Genomic DNA, 10,402 nt, shown 5'->3' on the forward strand with positions numbered 1-10,402 from the left:
CCATGATACTAGAAAGCATCAGAGACTGCGGCCATGATACTAGAAAGGATCAGAGACTGCGGCCATGATACTAGAAAGGATCAGAGACTGCGGCCATGATACTAGAAAGGATCAGAGACTGCAGACATGATACTAGAAAGGATCAGAGACTGCAGACATGATACTAGAAAGGATCAGAGACTGCAGACATGATATTAGAGAGGATCAGAGACTGCGGACAATGATACTAGAGAGGATCAGAGACTGCGGACATTGTCCCCATAACGACAATGTATTGCCAAACGACAATGTATGCCATGTCATAAATTATGGTTTATGTATGTCTTATTGTCTTAGTGATTGATTCACATCAAAACTTCATTGATACCTTTTTTTTGTATGATTTTTGCTTTTGCTCATTACTGCCACACACGTGCAATGCATGGCTGCATGTGTGTGGCAGTGATGAGCAAAAGCAAAAATCATACGAAAAAAAAGGGTATCAATTTCAAATCAATGAAGTTGTGATGTTAATCAATCACTAAGACATACATAAACCAGTGTGCCATCAATTGCTGCCAGTGTGCCAATGCCATCAATTGCTTCCAGTATGCCACCAATTGCTGCCAGTGTGCCCAAATTGCCCATCAGTGTGCCACCAATTGCCGCCAATCAGTGTGCCACCAATTGCTGCCAATCAGTGTGCCATCAATTGCTGCCAATCAGTGTGCCACCAATTGCTGCCAATCAGTGTGCCACCAATTGCTGCCAATCAGTGTGCCATCAATTGCTGCCAATCAGTGTGCCATTAATTCCTGCCAATCAGTGTGCCACCAATTGCTGCCAATCAGTGTGCCACCAATTGCTGCCAATCAGTGTGCCATCAATTGCTGCCAATCAGTGTCCCATCAATTGCTGCCAATCAGTGTGCCACCAATTGCTGCCAATCAGTGTGCCATCAATTGCTGCCAATCAGTGTCCCATCAATTGCTGCCAATCAGTGTGCCCATAAATTGCCGCCAGTGTGCATCCCCCCAAGTACCTGATGATGATGGTCTCCGACTCCTGTCACTGTTCTGCTGCCTGAAGTACTCGGCCGTGTCGGGTCTCCCACAGCAGCCTGTGCAGTGTGCACAGCGTGAGGTGAGCCAAGGAGGAAGGCTCCGGGGGTCGGGACCGGAACCGGGACCGGGGACACTCGCTCCACGTGTCTCTCGCATGCCGTCAGCGGGGGGCGGGAAAGGAGGCGCGGCGTCTTCGGCTGCATCAGCAGGGGGGCGGGAAAAGAGGCGCAGCTTAAGCCCACGGCTCCCTTAGCTGCATTGGCGGGGGCGGGAAAAGAGGCGCGGCTTAAGCCCACAGCTCCCTTAGCTGCATTGGCGGGGGCGGGAATAGAGGCGCGGCTAACGCCCGCAGCTGACGCCCACGGCTTCCCTCGGCTTCTGCTTTGAGACTCGAAAGGCCTTTAAAGCGGCGCGCAGGTGACGTCATCAAAAATCGATTAATGCAAGTCGTAGCATCGATGCAGCATCGTGGGTGGTCGAATCTCGATGCATCGATGCTACGATTATTTTCAACACCCCTACAATAGAGGGCAGTGATGTTTTGTAAAACGAAACTGGATTGGTGCTGACACACAGTAATCACACGTCCTTGATTAGTCACCACAGTGAGAAATCTCCCAGTACTGTGGTTATCAGGAAACAGACAACCATGAAGTGTCCAGAACAGAGAGGAATTACAGCAACATCAGAGCAAAAACAAACAATGAGGATATGAAATCAGGACTTTAGTGATCCTTTAAGACAGTAGATCGGAGCGCCATGGAAGCATTCATGGCCCATCTATTGTTCTCACAATCTCCAGGAACCAAGGCCTTCTGGGCCAGGCTAGTGCCACCAGAATGACTGGCCCACTCTCCGAATCCTGCACAACAAATGTGGAAGGAGAGGGACCGGAGGGAAAGCATAAACCAGGGGAGCGTCTGCTCCGATTGCCAGAGGATCTCTTGTTCAGGACACAAACTGCTGTAGCTTGTTGTTGAACCTGGATGCCAGTAGGCCATCCCCAACGTTGGCAAATTTCCTGGAACCCCACTGGGTATAGGGACCATTCCTTCTGGCAGATCTGCTGGAGGCTGATTTAATTCTGCTTTCCAGTTCTCTACTGCCAGGATATGGACTGCCGATAGGATTGGCACCTGTCCCTCTGCCCAGGCTAGGCTGTAGTTCTCCTCCTTCAGAGCTGAACAACTCCTTATATCGCCTTGGTGGCTTTCATGGGCCACTGCAGTGGCATTGTCGGACTGAACCCCAATAGGGTAGTCCTGAAGCTGAACCGTCCAGGACTGTAGGGCCAGTCGCACTGCGCGTAACTCCAGGACGTTGGATCTGTTCTTGACCATCTCCCTTGAGCTATGAGCCCCTCCAGGGTCACTCCCCAGCCTGAGAGACCGGCATCTGTAGTCAGCACTTTCCAAGTTCCCGGGAGAAAGGACTTTCCCTTTCGCAGGTTCTGATCCTGCAACCACCAGTTTAGGCTTAAACGTGCCTGAGGAGATAAGCACATTGGATAATCCAGGGCTTGTCCTCTCCTGTTCCAAGCCAACAAGATGTCTTGTTGAGAGGACTGGAATGGAACTGGGCATGGGGCACCACCTCGGAGCATACCTTCCTCTCTAGAAGGCTCATACAGAGCCGAATGGAGGGTTGTCTTGTGCACCTTATCCGACACACCCGATTCTTCAGGGCACAATTCCCTGTGGGTGATGAGAATACTATTGCTTGGACCGTATCTAGGGTCAGATCGAAATACACATCCTTTATATCGATAGAGGCAAAAAAAAAAAAGTCTTCCATCTGGAACGAGGCTGAAACTGAGCAGAGGAGCGCTGGACCTTAAAAACCTGAGGGGAAATCCCCCGCAACTCCAGCTAGTAACCACGGAGTATAATTGGAGGTGACCCACTCGTCCTGAATTATTGTTCTCCAAAATGTCCGCAAAGTGCAGCAGCCCTTCCTCCATCCAATAGAGTGGGGGGCATCTCCTCAAAAGGAGAGCCTGGTGCTGGATTTAGAAGAATCTTGGACCCAGTGCTTTTCTAGCCCTGGCCTTGCGGCTTGCCCCTGGATCTAGCGCCCTGTTGGCTGTTAACTGCCTTGGCACTAAGACATTAGAGGAAGCAGTGCCTGAAGTTTTTAAACAAGGGACGCCTGGTGCTTTTCTTCACAGGAAATAGACAACTCTTCCCTTCCGGAAATCCTTTTGGATATATCCGTCCAAATGGTCACCAATAAACGTTTCCCCTGAAAAGGGAAACCTGCCAATAGCTTTTCATAAGGAAGCTCGGCTGACCAGTTCTTAAGCCACAAAAGCATGTGCGCCTGTAAAGGCAAGAGAGCCAATGAAGAACCTGCTGTATTGAATCCCTTTTTAAAAGGCATCAACAGCAAAACACAGCGCTCAAGGAATATCTGTCTTACTTTCAGGCAGATCATCCTTCTAAATGAGCCCATCAGGCTGTCTTCCGTGATCCTTTACAGATATGGCAGATACTAATTGCTGCAACAGCTGGCTGAATTGCTGAACTGGCCAAAGAAAAGGAAGTTTATTGATACTCCATTTTCTTGTCAACAGGGTCCTTCAAGCCCTGTGCATTATCCACCGTATAAGTTAAGTTCTTGTTTAAGGAAGAGACAGCTGCATCTATGGCTGGCATGCTTCATTTCTTAAACCTTTGATCCATGGGATATAAAAAGGGAAAACCTCTTAAGAGGAACAAAATCCTGCCAGGATATTCCCAATCAGCATACACTGTCTGTTCCAGCAGGGAGTTTAGGGGGAAAGCCTGTGCTGCCTGTCAGGGATCCCAAGAGGACCAGGGTGGCTCAATCGCATCTGCCGGGCACTCCACTGAATCCTGTGCTTTTTGGCTCTTCCCCATTCCTGCTCCAAACTAGGAGACTCCAGGGATCTGTCATGCTTCCTGCCACCCTGCGGGTTGAAGGCAATCATGCCAGTAATCCTGTGCTCTAACCCGGCTAGGGCTGAGGACACTTCATCTTTAGTGATGAAGGGTAAAGAAGAAGCGTTGATTGTGGACACAATACCAGATAGGCGCAGCAGCTTAGATTGCCCGGAAGCCTCTGGTCTTTCAGGGGATACAACACCAGGGATACGACTACGTTCATCAGGAACTACTGATGGCATAGATGTGCCCTTCCCTTTAGTGTTTGTCCTGCATCTCTTTTTGAAAGACATTTAGCCCTGGTTCACACTGGGTACGATCTGGAACGATTTGAGATGCGATTTGACATGTCAAATCGCATCTCAAATCAGCGGCAATTGTCGGCAATGGCACTGTCCTAATCAGTGCGACGCCGCATCTGCGATTTCAAAAAGTAGTTCCTGTACTACTTTTTGCGATTTCGGGCCGCGATTTACATTAAATTGCGGCCGAAATCGCGGTAAAATCGCGCATTTTACCGCGATTTTGAATTCGCAGCAGTGTGAACCTAGGCTTAATGACCACAAAAAAATAAATAAAATAAGAGTGCTTGGGTTCAACACACCTCAAAAGAGAGACTCTTTAATAGGGCTCACCAAGCCCCTATGTAACAAACCGACTAAGCACCATAGCCTGCTAAGCAACACTTGGTGACTCACATGACCCAGGTAAGGAGAAATGAACTGCTGCAAGTGTCTGTTCAGAGCCTACTCTGTGTCCCACAGCTGCCTTCTGGAAGCACGGCATGCTTAGCCTTCATAGCTAAAATAAGCTGGGTGTGCGCTGAAACGTTTGTGGGTACGTACGTTGGTAATCAGTGCATTTTATAGCACTGATCGCTGTATCAATGACAATGGTCCCAAAATAGCGCCAAAAGTGTCTGCCATAATTTCGCAGTCAGGATAATAATAAAAAAAATTAAAAAAAACGCTGATCGCCGCCATTACTAGTAAAAAAAAAAAATTATAAAAATGTCATAAAACTATCCCCTATTTTGTAGACGCTATAACTTTTGTGCAAACCAATCGATAAACGCTTATTGGGATTTTTTTTTTTTTTAACCAAAAATATGTAGAAAAATACGTATCGGCCTAAACTGAGCAAAAAAAAAATGTTTATCTATATACTGTATTTATTGGCATATAACACTCACTTTTTTACCCTGAAAATAGAGAGTAAACTGTGTCTGCGTGTTATATGCAGGGGGCTGTGGACAGTTTTTTACCTGAAACTTCCCTCTTAAAGTTAGGGTGCGTGTTATACGCCGATAAATGCGGTATTTTTTGGGGATATTTATTTTGGCAAAGGGTTAAAAATATTGCTTTTTTTTCAAAATTGTTGCTCTGTTTTTGTTTAAAGCACAAAAAATAAAAACAGCAGAGTTGATCAAATATCACCAAAAGAAAGGTCTATTTGTGGGAAAAAAAGGATGCCAATTTCATTTGGGAGCCACGTCGCACGACGCAGTTAAAGCGACGCAGTGCCGAATCGCAAAAAGTGCTCTGTTTTTTGGGCAGCCAAATGGTCCGTGCTGAAGTGGTTAAAGTAGACTTTTACCAATACTATATTTAAAATTATCATATACATGATGATAAAAAAAAAAAAAAAAAAAATTCAGCTTTTAGTACTACTTTAACCACTTGCCGCCCGCCAATGACATATTGACGTCGGCAAAGTGGTTGTAGAATCCTGACTGGACGTCATATGACGTCCTCAGGATTCTGAGCCGCTGCGCGCCCCCAGGGGCGCGCATCGCGGCGATCGTTGTTGCAGGGTGTCAGTCTGACACCCCGCAACACCGATCAAGGTAAAGAGTCTCTCACGAAGACTCTTTACCACGTGATCAGCCGTGTCCGATCACGATGTAAATAGGAAAAGCCGGTAATCGAGAGTAGAGGAGAGCCGAACGGCTGCTCCTGTGACAGGGGGGGGGGGGTTTGTGCTGATTGATAAACAGCAACCCCCCCCCCCCTCCCGAGGATGCCCATTGGACCACCAGGGATGGGCATATAGACCACCAGTGAAAAAAAAAAAAAAAAAAAAAAAAAGAAGGATGCCACCCTAGACCACCAGGGATGAGGACACACAAAATGGATGCCAATCAGTGCTGTAATGGATGCCAATCAGTGCCCACTATGGGCATCACTGATTGGCAGGCATTGTTTGGCACTGATTGGCATCCATTAGTACAACACATACAATAGTGCCCATCTATACCCATCCGTGCCGCCTATCAGTGCCCAGCCGTGCCGCATATTAGTGCCCATCAATGCCACCACATCAGTGCCACGTCATCGGTGCCGCCTTATCAGTGCAGTACCATCAGTGCCCATCAGTGAAGGAGAAAACGTACTTATTTACAATGTTTTATAACAAAAACAAAAAAAGACTTTTTTTTTCAAAATTTTCGGTCATTTTTTTTTTTTTTTGCAGAAAATAAATATCCCAGAGGTGATCAAATACCACTGAAAGAAAGCTCTATTTGTGGGTACAAAATGATAAAAATGTAGTTTGGGTACAGTGTAGCATGACCGCGCAATTGTCATTCAAAGTGCAACAGCACTGAAAGCTAAAAATTGGTCTGGGCGGGAAGGTGTATAAGTGCCCTGTATGGAAGTGGTTAATATAAAGATTTCTCCCTTCCACCCTTCATATAGCTAAATGTCTGACTCCTAGGTAAAATGCCTACTTCTGATTGTATTTTTTAAAGCGGAGTTGCACCCAAAAATTTTACTTCCACTGTCTGGATTCCTCCTCCCCTCCGGTGTCACATTTGGCACCTTTCACGGGGGAGCAGATGCCTGTCTAATACAGGCATTTTCTCCAACTTCCGCAAAAGATCGCCGCAGTATCCGCGGCGATCTACGCCATGTCTGACCCCTCCTCCATTCCCCCGTCGTCTCCTGGGACCTGTGTGTCTTTCAGAAGACAGCAGGGACCAGTCAGAACGTACAGCGCGACTCGCTTCACTTCCCGATTCCCTTACTAGCAATGCCAGGCCTCCACCCGGAGCTGAGGAATGGGTCAGCTTTCAGTGAGGATATAGTGGGCACCCTGGACAGGTAAGTGTACTTATTTTAAAAGTCAGCAACTGCAGCATTTGTAGCTGCTGACTTTTAATTAAAAAAAAAAAAAAATTGTCTGGTCATTAGCCTAGGCTAATGACATTATGCACAGCCCTCTCTTTCGAGAGAGGTTGCTGGGAAGGGGGGGGGGGGTGAGTCATAAGAGGGCCAATGCAATCTGGAGGTGTGCTTCCTGGTGTAAATCCAGGAAGTGAACAGGCAGCAGCTTCAGCTGAACTTAGGAGAAGTGCTTTCCGGGGGGCCATACACTATACTAAAAATTGGCCGCAAACGATAGTGCCATCATGTAATGACCGATAAATCATTCAGTGGACATAAATAAAAAAAATGTGGTTAGTTTTTTTTACATATACCCAGTGCAGACAGTTCAGATGGGAAACACATTAACCACTTAAGGACCGCCTAACGCCGATATACGTCGGCAGAATGGCACAATCACGTACCTGTACGTCCTCTTTAAGTGCCCGGTCGCGGGCGCGCGCCTGCTACCCAGTCCGAAGCTCCGTGACCACGGCCCGATCGCCACCGGAGTCACAGGAGCTGAAGAATGGGGAGAGCTGTGTGTAAACACACCTTCCCCGTTCTTCACTGTGGCGTTGTCATTGATCGTCTGTTCCCTGATATAGGGAAAGGCGATCAATGACATCACATGTCCAGCCCCGCCCCCCTACAGTTAAAAACACATATGAGGTCACACTTAACCCCTTCAGCGCCCCATAGTGGTTAACTCCCAAATTGCAATTGTCATTTTCACAGTAAACAATGCATTTTTATAGCACTTTTTGCTGTGAAAATGATAATGGTCCCAAAAATGTGTCAAAATTGTCCGATGTATCCGCCATAATGTTTGAGTCACTATTTGTGGGAAAAAAAGGATGCCAATTTTGTTCGGGAGCCACGTCACGCAATTGTCAGTTAAAGCGACGCAGTGCCAAATCGCAAAAAGGGGCATGGTCCTTTACCTGCATATTGGTCCGGGTCTTAGGCTGCATTCACACCTGAACGCGGCGTATTTTACCGCGACAAATTGCGGCGTTTTTTCCCCGCGACAAAACGCAGTAAAATACGCCGCAGTAACATACACAGGAGGGGTGATCAACATTGTCGGCTATAGCCGAACGCCGAAAGCCACCTGAAAAAAACGTCCGGGACTTGTTTTGAGCTTCAGGCGTTTCGGCGTGGAGATGTGAACCATCTCCATAGCCGACAACGTAAAATCACCCCTCCAGCGTAATGCAGGCTGCAATAGCGTCGCGCTACAGGCGACAATACGCCTAGGTGTGAATGGAGCCTCAAAGTGGATGTAAACCCAAACATTTTTTTTTTTTTTTTTTAATGTCACAATGTAGAGTATAAGATTTCCTATCATCTGTGCCCAGTCTTGCCACAGAGTTAATCCAGCTCTCTCCTTGCTTTGAGTGACAGGTTATTTACATATCTAGCTTGGACATGTTTATCATACGTTATGTACATCATAATATGAGGTGATCCACAGGTCATTGTATATTACCAGGATGTGTTATGTGGGGGAGGGGGTGGATTTCTCACTTTTTATACTGTGAATCACCTGATATTATGATAAACATAACATAAGATAAAAACATGTCCAAGCTAGATATGTAAATAACCTGTCACTCAAAGCAAGGAGAGAAGAAAGGACTTTTTATTTAGACAGGGTTTTATCTGGAAGTCTGTTAATTTTCACTTTACAATAAAAGAGGATTGCTCAGAGCTGGATTAACTGTGTAGCAAGACTGGGCACAGATGATAGGAAATCTTATACTCTACATTGTGACATCAAAAAAAAATTGGGTTTACATCCACTTTAAGTGGTTAACCTTTCATAGTTTGTTCGGCAGAAAATTTCCAAACTTTTTTTCGGCTCAAAAACGTCCCAACAATTATCGATTTTGTGCCCATTAAAGCGGAGTTCCACCCAAATTTGGAACTTCCGCTTATCCCACTCCTCACCCCCTTACATGCCACATTTGGCATGTAATTTTTTGGGGGGGGGAGTGGGGGCTTCAGGAGGAGTGGGACTTCCTCCGGGTAGACGATTAAGCTTAATCACCTACATGAAGGGGTTGCTGTAGGCGATCGCCCAGGACACGCGACAGGTCCTCGGCGATCGCCTGTCCAATCAGACGGCGCCTCGCCGGGCCGCGCGCGCATGCGCAGTGGGTGCCCGGCCGTGAAGCCGAAAGCTGTCATGGCCGGGTGCCCACACTGAGCATGAAGACGCCGGCCGGCGAGGGGGGGCGAGGAGCGGAGCCCCATCCGGCGCATCGCTGGAGCCGGTAAGTGTCGGTTTATAAAAAGCCAGCAGCTACACTTTTTGTAGCTGCTGACTTTTAATAAACTTACAAAATGGGTGGAAAACCCCTTTAACTGTTTGAAAAACAAACTGTCTAAACGATCGAATGTCTGCCAATTTTTCTTATCGTGTATGGCCAGCATAAGGTCTCATTTCGCACCTGTGCGCAGAAACGCACTGAAATGTGCATTTTGCCACACATATCAGGGTCAACACCTGAAAATGGAGCTTCTTTTGTGTATTACCTATGCACAAAACACCACATGCAGGAATGGGGAATGTGTATTCCCACTACGCTTACTGTGAATGGGGCTCTAGTCATGAATAAGATTACTGCTGAGGTAATGCAATGCTGCCCCAGTAGCCTGTATAGAACACAGTTCACTGACACGTTCAGGAAAAGAAAGTGAAGATATCATGCAGATAGAAAACGTTGTGGAATTGTGTCAAACAGATCTCACTGTGTAGAACATGTGCGGCTGTATCACAGTGATCGCTTATCACACAGCTCTCTACTCCTGTGCCATGCTATAGCACACATCAGGTTGCCAGTATAAAGCGCCTTCCTTGTCTCAGTACACAGCCTATTACTCCCTCATCCCTGCCCCGCTCACCACTGACAGCAGCTCTATAATTCTTCCTCCTCACTGAACCGGAAGTCCGCGAACTGCGATGCTCCCGGTGCAGCATGGGAAAGGCCAAATGTGAAACTGCACAGTGGGCGGGGCTTGTCGGAAGAGAGAGTGAGAGTGCGCGCGCCGTATTGTCGGCGCTTGAGATAAAGGGAGGCTTTGAGAGTGCAGCGAGCAGGAAGGAGGGGTGAGGTGTCTCGCAATCCCGACGTCGGCATTGTGATTGGTTGGCTGTGTGAAGACCAGTTCAAATATTTAACCCCTTGACTTGCAATATTTGTGCAGCGGTTTTTCATACGCAATTTTCTTGGACAAGATGAATTTTAGTGCGCACAATATAATATCTATTTTTTGGAGCAAGATATAAAAGATACCAAATATGTCA

General features: G+C 47.0%; 1 protein-coding gene across 1 annotated transcript in view; it reads right to left on the minus strand.

The window, feature by feature from the left end:
- The window catches only part of DDX20 (DEAD-box helicase 20), a 53,794-nt gene extending 43,735 nt beyond the window's left edge, over positions 1-10,059 (minus strand). Inside the window, exon 1 of the mRNA XM_040337492.1 lies at positions 10,000-10,059. The gene's annotated coding sequence lies outside the window, so the exon portion shown is untranslated. The remainder of the gene's footprint in view (positions 1-9,999) is intronic.
- Positions 10,060-10,402: the final 343 nt, after the last annotated feature.

The sequence above is a fragment of the Rana temporaria genome, chromosome 2, assembly GCF_905171775.1.
Source record: "Rana temporaria chromosome 2, aRanTem1.1, whole genome shotgun sequence".
Classification (NCBI taxonomy): Eukaryota; Metazoa; Chordata; class Amphibia; order Anura; family Ranidae; genus Rana; species Rana temporaria.